Here is a 10,572-nt window from a genome sequence, read left to right on the forward strand (position 1 = left end):
ATTTTACAGACTCTGGCATGATTGTTTTTAGTATATGCTGAGTGAAAAACAAAGTTACAAAAAAGCTATGGATTCAATAACATTTTAAATTAACTTTTTAATTACCACAGCTGTTTACACCATTGGAAAACCAAATGAAATAACAAAAGAAAACTTGTACTTTTGTGTATCTTCTTAAGGCAATCACAACATAAGCAGAGAAATGTTAATGTAAACAATACTGTAGGCAAATCAAATAATAGTATCATGCTAAAGGTAAAGGTCACAAAGAGTCGGACACAACTGAGCGACTGAACTGAACTGAAAAGGTAAAGGTAACACAGCTCTACCTGAGTGGATCAGGAATGGCTTCACAGAAAAGAGCACCTTTGAATCATCTTAACTAAGAGGTTGAAGTCAGAGACACCAGTGTACAAAGGTTCAGAGACAGAATGACCTATGTTTTAAGTAATTTGTCATGACTGAAGAGAAGGGGGGAGACTGAGTGACTGGAAATTAGACTGAAGAGATGGATATAGGCTAAATAATTAAGGACTTGTGCCATACTTAGAATTTTTCACTTGAATCTGTAGATGATGGAGCTCAGTCATGTCTGACTCTTTGCAACCCCATGGACTGCAGCCCACCAGGCTCCTCTGTCCATGGGATTTTCCAGGCAAGAATACTGGAGTGGGTAGCCATTCCCTTCTCCAGGGGATCTTCCCCACCCAGGGATCAAACTCAGGTCTCCTGCATTGCAGGCAGACTCTTTACTGTCTCAGCCACCAAGGAAGACAAATAATTAAGAGCCTGTGCCATGCTTAGAATTTTTCACTTTAATCTGTAGGTGATGGAGAGATTTAAGGGTTTTGTAAAAATAACATGTCTTTATTCTCATTTTAAAAGTAATAAATGCTTATTGAAGGAAACATTCAAGAATACACATAAACACCATCCATAGGCTTCCCAGGTGGCACTAGTGGTAAAGAACCTGCCCATCAATGCAGAAGACCTAAGAGACACAGGTTCAATCCCTGGGTCAGGAAGATCCCCTGGAGAAGGAAATAGCAACCATTTCAGTATTCTTGCCTGGAGAATCCCATGGACAGAGGAGCCTGGCAGGCTACAGTCTATGGGGTCACAAAAAATTGGACACAACTGAAGCGACTAAACACACACACATAAACATCAAAATTCACTATGCAGAAATAGCTGTTGGACTTCTCTGGTGGTACAGTGGATAAGAATCCAATGCAGGGGACATGGGTTTGATCCCTGGTCTGGGAAGATCCCACATGCCACAGAGCAACTAAGCCCATGCACCCTAGAGGCCACATGTGCAACTGAGCCCACCTGCTGCAACTCTGAGCCCACCTGCTGCAACTACTGAAGCCCGTGCTGTTAGAGTCTGTGCCAAGAGAGGCCACTGCAATGAGAAGCCAGCACACCAAAACGAAGAGTAGCCCCACTCACCGCAACTAGAGAAAAGCCCACACACAGCAACAAAGATCCAGCACAACCATAAATAAATAATTTTTAAAAAGAAACTACTGTTAGCATTTTGGTAGATTTTCTTCCAGGCTATCACAGATACATGGACACACACACACATAGAGAGAGAGACAGAGACAGAGAGAGACAAAGAGACTGAGAGACAAAGACAAAAATTTTTTTCCATATATGATAGGTCTGAACTTCAGAAAGATTACTGTATTAATGTACTGAGGTTGCTGTTAAAAAATTACCACAAACTTGGTGACTTAACAGGAATTTATTCTCTCACAGTTCTGGAATCCAGCAGTTTGGAATTGGTATCACTGGGATGAAATCAAGGTGCCAGCAGGGCCAGGATCACTCAGGAAGCTCTAGGAGTGCTTCTTGTCTCACCCAGCTTCTGGTGGCTGCTGGTATTCCTTGGTTTGTGGCTGCACGGCTCCAATTTCTCCCTCCGTGGTCACAGGGCCTTTTCTTCTTCTTTATATGTCAAATCTTCCTCTGCCTCTCTCATATAAGCACACTTGTCATTACATTTAGGGACCACCTGGAATACTCTTCATCTTAGGATCCTTAATCACATCTGCAAAGTTCTACTTTTTTGCCAAATAAGGTAATATTCACAGGCTCCATGAATTAGGACATGGATATATTTGGGGGGCATTATTCAGCTACCACAGTCACTCTGGCAACAGTGTGTAGTAAAGATTGGGAGAGACAAGCTAGGAGATCAGAACACCGGCTAGAATACAATCATAATTTCAGGTGAAAGATGGAGAAGGACTGAACGAAGTCTTTGTACGGATAGAGGAGAGGAAACCAAATCTAAATAATTAGAAGGTAGGATCAAGGAGACTTAATCAGTTAAGAAGGTAAGGAGTAGAAGACTAGAATGATTTGCAGGTTTCTGGTTTGGGTGCCTGATTGGTTGTGCCAGGACGGGAAGCAGCGGAAGCAGAGGGAAAGTCAATCAGTGCAGTTTTGGTCAAGGTGAGTTTAAGGTGAGAAGAGCCAACCAAGCAACAGAGGAAAAAGGGTCAAAGCAAGGCTCTGATAAGTCCTTTTTTCCTAATTATCATTATCAATCACATAATACTTGAATATTTTCAAGGTGCTGAACATAATAATGGGGCTAGTGGTAAAGAACCTGCTGGCCAATGCAGGAGATGCAGGAGGCACATGTTCGATCCCTGGGTCAGGAAGACCCACCTGGAGGAGGGCATGGCAACCCACTCCAGTATTCTTGCCTGGAGAATCCCATGGATAGAGGAGCCAGGCGGGCTACAGTCCTAGTGGGGTTGCAGAGTTGGACACACCTGAAGTGACTTAGCACACACACCGAACATAGTAATATAGGGTTTTTCAGTACTAAGGATGATCTGTCCTCCACAAATTTCCAGGTAACTAAATAAACAGGTAACATCAATTTTTTTAAAAGGTGGCACTTCCCTGGCAGTTCAGTGGTTAAGATTCCACTTCCAATTCAGGGGCCACAGGTTCCATCCCTCAAGAAACTAAGATTCCACATGCCACGTGGTGCAGCCAAAAAGAAAAAAGTGAATGGTCCAGTGTGCAAGACTGTCTTTTTTTTTTTTAATTGGAAGCTAATTACTTTACAATATTGTGGTGGTTTTTGCCATACATTCACACGAATCAGCCATGGGTGTACATGTGTTCTCCATCCTGACCCTCCCTCCCACCTCCCTCCCCATCCCATCTCTCAGGGTTATCCCAGTGCACCAGCCCTGAGCACCCTGTCTCATACATCGAACCTGGACTGGCCATCTATATCACATATGATAATATACATATTTCAATGCTATTATCTCAAATCAACCCACCCTCGCCTTCTCCCACAGAGTCCAAAAGTCTGTTCTTTATATCTGTGTCTCTTTTGCTGTCTCGCATATAGGGTCATCGTTACCATTTTTCTAAATTCCATATATATGCATTAATATACTGTATTGGTGTTTTCCTTTCTGAATTACTTCGCTCTATATAATGGCTCCAGTTTTATCTACCTAATTAGAACTGATTCAAATGAGTTCTTTTAAATAGCTGAGTAATATTCCATTGTGTATATGTACCGCAGCTTTCTTATCCATTCGTTTGCCGATGGACATCTAGGTTGCTTCCATGTCCTGGCTATTGTAAACAGTGCTGTGATGAACATTGGGGTACACGTGTCTCTTTCAACTCTGGTTTCCTCAGTGTGTATGCCCAGCACTGGGATTGCTGAGTCATATGGCAGTTCTATTTCCAGTTTTTTAAGGAATCTCCACACTGTTCTCCATAGTGGCTGTACTAGTTTGCATTCCACCAACAGTGTAAGAGGGTTCCTTTTTCCAAGAATCAATATAGTGAAATGAGTATACTACCCAAAGCAATCTATAGATTCAATGCAATCCCTATCAAGCTACCAACGGTATTTTTCACAGAACTAGAACAAATAATTTCACAATTTGTATGGAAATACAAAAAACCTCAAATAGCCAAAGCGATCTTGAGAAAGAAGAATGGAACTGGAGGAATCAACTTGCCTGACTACAGGCTATACTACAAAGCAACAGTCATCAAGAGAGTATGGTACTGGCACAAAGACAGAAATACAGATCAATGGAACAAAATAGAAAGCCCAGAGATAAATCCATGCACCTATGGACACCTTATCTTTGACAAAGGAGGCAAGAATATACAATGGAGAAAAGACAATCTCTTTAACAAGTGGTGCTGGGAAAACTGGTCAACCACTTGCAAAAGAATGAAACTAGAACACTTTGTAACACCATACACAAAAATAAACTCAAAATGGATTACAGATCTAAATGAAAGACCAGAAACTATAAAACTCCTAGAGGAAAACAGGCAGAACACTCTCTGACGTAAATCATAGCAGGATCCTCTGTGACCCACCTCCCAGAGTAACAAAAATAAAAGCAAATATAAACAAATGGGACCTAATTAAACTTAAAAGTTTTTTGCACAACAAAGGAAACTATAAGCCAGGTAAAAGGGCAGCCTTCAGAATGGGAGGAAATAATAGCAAATGAAGCAACTGACAAAGAATTAATCTCAAAAATATACAAGCAACTCCTGCAGCTCAATTCCAGAAAAATAAGCAACCCAATCAAAAAATGGGCCAAAGAACTAAAGAGACATTTCTCCAAAGAAGACATACAGATGGCTAACAAACACACAAAAAGATGCTCAGCATCACTCATAATCAGAGAAATGCAAATCAAAACCACAGAGAGGTACCATCTCAGGCTGGTCAGAATGGCTGCTATCAAAAAGTCTACAAGACTCTGTCTTCAGAACTATAAGTGGATGCCACCTGTATTCAACATTGTACTAGAGGTTCTAGCCAGGATAATTTGCAAGAAAAAGAAATAAAAGTATACAAAATGGAAAGGAAAAAGTAAAACTTTCTCTACTTGGAGATGACATGATCTTATATACAGAGAATGCTATGGAATCCACTAAAAAATGATTAGAATAATAAACAAGTTCAGCAGGGTTGCAGGATACAAGATCAATATACAAATGTCAAATGTATTTCTATACACTTGCAATGAACAATTTGAAAATGAAAATAAGAAACAATCCTATTTGCAATAATATGAAAAAGAATAAAATGCTTAGGAACAAAGTTAACAAAAGAAGTGCAAAATTATACTTTGAAAGCTACAAAACATTGTTGAAAGAAATTAAAGAAGACCTAAATAAATGGACTTTGATTAATCAGATAACAAGAGTTAGCAAGGATGTAGAGAAACTGGAACTCTGTTGGTGAGAATATAAAATAGTTCAGCTACTTTGGAAGATAGTTTGGCAGTTCCTCAAACAATTAAGCATAAAGTTACCATATGATCCAGAAATGGCACTCTACCTGAGAGAACTGAAAACATTTATTCACATAAAAGCTGGTAAAAATGAATGTTTATAGCAGCATTATTAATAATAGCCAAAAGGTACATCAACTGATGAACAGTTAAACAAATGTGATATATCCATCCAATGGAATATTATTCAGTTATAAAAAAGTAACAAAGTTCTGATACATGCTACAACATGGATGAATCTTGAAAACATTATGCTAAGTGAAAAAAGCCAGTCACAAAAGCCCACATATTTATATGATTCCATTTACATGCAATGTTCAGAATAGGGGAGTCTACGGAGCAAAAAAGTAGAATAGTGCTTGGATAAGGCTTTGGGAGATAGAGAGATGGGGGAAGATAGCTAAAGGATACAAGATTTCTTTTTAAAATGATGAAAATGTAAAATTGACTGATTATTAATGGTTGCACATATCCCTGCATATACTAAAATCCATTAAGTTGTACACTTTAAATGGCCAAATTGTATAGTATATAAATTCCATCTCAATAAAGCTCCTATTTTAAAAAAAAGAAGTATATGTTGGACCCGAAGAAGTAATATTAACCTAAGTTGATTTCTCAAGGGACAGCACCATAGCAGAAAGTCCTGTAGAAATCTTGGGACCCATACAGACCTGAGAGTGTGTGTCTCATAAAGTCAGCTGACCCTCTGTGGAGTAAATTAGGATATGTTGCTTCCCAACCTGGGAGAGATGTTTGGACAGGTCAGAGTGAATGTTAAAGAGTGGAGTGTAGGACTTCCCTAATGGTCCAGTGGTTAACAATCTGCCTGTCAATACAGGGGACAGGGGTTTGATCCTTGATCTGGGAAGATACCACATGCTGTGGGGCAATTAAGCCTTCAAGCCCCAGAGCCCATGCTCTGCAACAAGAGAAGTCACTGCAAAGAGAAGCCACAACTAGAGAGTGTCCTGCACTTGGTGCAACTAGAGAAAGCCTGCCCATAGCAATGAAGACCCAGCACAGCCACATATAAAATAAATTAATTAATATTAAAAAAGAGTGTAGTCAAGACTGCCACCATTGGACTTTCTGATTAGGAGGAATAGGTGCCCTTTTGCTACATTTCTCTCCCTCTTTTTCTAAAAAATATTCAAATAATTTTATTTTGTATTTTTAAAATTGCTTAACAATACAAAAAGAATTTTGCTCTCAATAGAATATTTTTTTCTTAATTTTCACTGAAGCAATGTTATTGACTCTGCTTACTTTTTAAAATTGAAGTATAGTTGATTTACAATTTGTGTTGATTTCTCCTTACAGCAAAGTGATTCAGTTATAGGTAAATATACACTCTTTTTTATATTCTTTTCCATGACGGTTTATTACAGGATACTGAATATAGTTCTCTGTGCTATACAGTATGTATGACCTTGTTGTTTATTCTAACTATGTATAATAGTTTGTATCTGCTAACCCCAAAACTCCCACTCCATCCCTTCTCCAGCTCTCTCCCCTTGGCAACCACAAGTCTGTTCTTTATGTCTATGAGTTTGCTTCTGTTTCATACATAAGTTCATTTGCATCATATTTTAGATTCAACATATAAGTGGTATCACATGGTATTTGCCTTTCTCTAACTTACTTCACTTAGTATGATAATCTTTAGGTCCATCCATGGTGCTACAAAAGGCATTACTTCATTCTTTTTTATGGCTAAGTAGTATTCTTCTTTTTAAAGATGAAGATGAAGATTCCTTATCTTTGACTGTCTGCCTTTTCTCCCCTCTTGTTTCACTCTTATTTCTTTTCTTATTAACCTTATATTATAGAAATGTTACTGCAATTTGAGTTCACTGAGGCTTTCCCCCTTTCTCCATAACTCATTTGTCCAGCAATTCATCCAATAAACATACCAGGGACTATGCTAGAGGTTGGAGATAGAGATGAGTAAGAACTGGCCCCTATTGTTGAGGAGCTCACAGTCTAGCATTTCCCCATTGTCTCCCTAAATGCATATTTCCTTTTCTTCATTCCAGGGTACTTTGTTTATGTGTGTGTGTGTGTGTGTGCACACGCTTAGTCGTTCAGTCATATCTGACTCTTTGCGACCCCATGGATTGTAGCCCACCAGGCTTCTCTGTCCATGGGATTCTCCAGGCAAGAATACTGGAGTGGGTTGCTATTTCCTTCTCCAGGGGATCTTCCTGACCCAGGAATTGAACTCTCGTTACTTCCCTGGTGGCTCAGATGGTAAAGCGTCTGTCTACAATGCAGGAAGTCTGGGTTTGATCCCTGGGTTGGGAAGATCCCCTGGAGAAGGAAATGGCAATCCACTCCAGTACTATTGCCTGGAAAATCCCACGGACAGAGGAGCCTGGTAGGCTACAGTCCATGGGGTCCCAAAGAGTGGGACACGACTAAGCGACTTCACTTTCACTTTCACTCCTGCATTGCAGAGGGACTCTTTGACGTCTGCGCCACCAGGGAAGCCCAAGGGTACTTTAGAATGGTATAGAACATTACGTAAAAATACATGTTTCCAGAGTCAGTTCTAAAGAGTGAACATCACTCTAGCACTCGCTTTGGCAGCACATATACTAAAACTGGAACAATACAGAGAAGATTAGCATGGCCCCTGCGCAAGGATGACACGTAAATTCATGAAGCGTTCCATATTTTTCAAACAAGTAATCTCAAAAATATACAAGCAGCTCCTGCAGCTCAATTCCGGAAAAATATACGACCCAATCAAAAAATGGGCCAAAGAACTAAACAGACATTTCTCCGAAGAAGACATACAGATGGCTAACAGACACATGGAAAGATGCTCAACATCACTCATTATCAGAGAAATGCAAATCAAACCACACTGAGGTACCATTTCACGCCAGTCAGAATGGCTGCAATCCAAAAGTCTACAAGCAATAAATGCTGGAGAGGGTATGGAGAAAAGGGAGCCCTCTTACACTGTTGGTGGGAATGCAAACTAGTACAGCCACTATAGAGAACAGTGGGGAGATTCCTTTAAAAACTGGAAATAGAACTGCCATATGCCCAGCAATCCCACTGCTGGCCATACACATCGAGGAAACCAGAATTGAAAGAGACACGTGTACCCCAATGTTCATCGCAGCACTGTTTATAATAGCCAGGACATGGAAACAACCTAGATGTCCATCAGCAGATGAATGGATAAGAAAGCTGTGGTACATATACACAGTGGAGTATTACTCAGCCATTAAAAAGAATACATTTGAATCAGTTCTAATGAGGTGGATGAAACTGGAGCCTATTATACAGAGTGAAGTAAGCCAGAAAGAACAATACCAATATAGTATACTAATGCATATATATGGAATTTAGAAAGATGGTAATGATGACCCTGTATGCGAGACAGCAAAAGAGACACAGATGTATAGAACAGTCTTTTGGACTCTGTGGGAGAGGGAGAGGGTGGGATGATTTGGGAGAATGGCATTGAAACATGTATAACATCATATATGAAACGAATCGCCAGTCCAGGTTTGATGCATGATACTGGATGCTTGGGGCTGGTGCACTGAGACGACCCAGAGGGATGGTACGGGGAGGGAGGAGGGAGGGGGGTTCAGGATGGGGAACACGTGTATACCTGTGGCGGATTCATGTTGATATATGGCAAAACCAATACAATATTGTAAAGTAATTAACCTCCAATTAAAATAAATAAATTTATATATTTTTTAAAAAAAGAGTGAACATGACTCTAATCAAAGGGCTGCCAAGTGAAAGTGAAAGTTGCTCAGTCGTGTCTGACTCTTTGTGACCCATGTAAATAGTCCATGGAATTCTCCAGGCCAGAATACTGGAGTGGGTAGCTGTTCCCTTCTCCAGGAGATCTTCCCAGCCTGGGATGGAACCCAGGTTTCCCAAACTGCAGGCAGATTCTTTACCAGCTGAGCCACAAGGGAAGTATCACCATTTGTTTAATCAAGTTATATGCAGCCTTGCCTGTCATGAAAAAATAATAAAAGTTTGACATCCAGCAGTAGTTAGTTAAGTAAAGCATGGCACATGCAAATGATGGAATAATCTACAGCTATTACAATTATGTTGTAGAACACACTGTACAAGATAATTCCTACTTTGAAAAAAGACATATGTGAAAAGAAAACAAAGGACTGGAAGGATATACATCAAAAAGAGTAGTTGTATCTCCAGGTATGATGAGTAGGATAAAAGTGATCATTGCTTTCTTCTTCAAACTTTCTATGCTTTTCAACGTTTTTACAGTGAACATTTATATTTTTATAATCAGAAAAGTATATATATAACTAAAATGAAAGAACTCTCATTAAGACAGGGACTGAGTTTTTACCTGTTATGGTGTTTACAGAACTTTAGGACTGCTTTATAAACGGTGAATAACAAGTAATAGTACTCAGTACTATGTCATAACTGTAACAAGGCTGAAACAAGTGTTGAATTGCAGGCCACAGTCTTACTCAACACCTGCTCTATTGTCCCCCATCAGCTCATTCTATGTTAGAGCCCTTCATCTGTGGCTAATACATACTCAAACCTATTAAATACGGGCAATCTTCGCTTACTCAAAGAGAAATATATATACATATATACACATATATTTTAACAACATGAAGGCTCGAGTGTATGAAGTCCCAAATCATTCATGAAATCAGCTGTTTCTCTTATAATACTAACAAGTATCTATTAAACACCTGCTATATGTCAGGCAAGTGTACATCTCACTAAATCTTAGTAGCATTGCTATATGAGGTATCATTAGATTCACTATTTCTTTCCAGTCATTTTCTTTTCTATACAATTGTATTTATTTATTTATTTTTGGCTGTGCTGGGTCTTCACTGCTGCTTGGGCTTTTCTTCCCTTGTGGCAAGCAGGGGCTACTCTCTACTTGCAGTGCTCGGGCTTCTCATTCTGCTGGCTTCTCTTCTTGCAGAGCATGGGCTCTATAGCACTCAAGCCTCAGTAGTTGCGGCTCCTGGGCTCTAGAGAACAGGCTCAACAGCTGTGGCCCACGGGTTTAGGACTTAGTTGGTCCGCAACAGGTGGGATCATCTTGGATCAGGGATTGAACCCGTGTTTCCTGCATTGGCAAGCAGATTCTCTACCACTGAGCCATCAGGGAACCCCTTTGCAGTAATTTTCTAAGCACACCTATATATAGAATTTTTCTAAAAGTTAGCATCATATTTTAACTCCTTTTGTAAAAAATGTAATATCAGAAGTGTTT

The 10,572-nt window shown here is 39.7% G+C and overlaps 1 non-coding gene across 1 annotated transcript; it reads left to right on the forward strand.

Annotated features, from left to right (window-relative positions):
• The first annotated feature begins 7,891 nt into the window (after positions 1-7,891).
• On the forward strand, positions 7,892-7,998 carry LOC128070705 (U6 spliceosomal RNA). Its single transcript, XR_008201675.1, has one exon. It is a non-coding gene; the product is annotated as a U6 spliceosomal RNA (small nuclear RNA).
• Positions 7,999-10,572: the final 2,574 nt, after the last annotated feature.

This window comes from Budorcas taxicolor, chromosome X, assembly GCF_023091745.1.
Source record: "Budorcas taxicolor isolate Tak-1 chromosome X, Takin1.1, whole genome shotgun sequence".
Lineage (NCBI taxonomy): Eukaryota > Metazoa > Chordata > Mammalia > Artiodactyla > Bovidae > Budorcas > Budorcas taxicolor.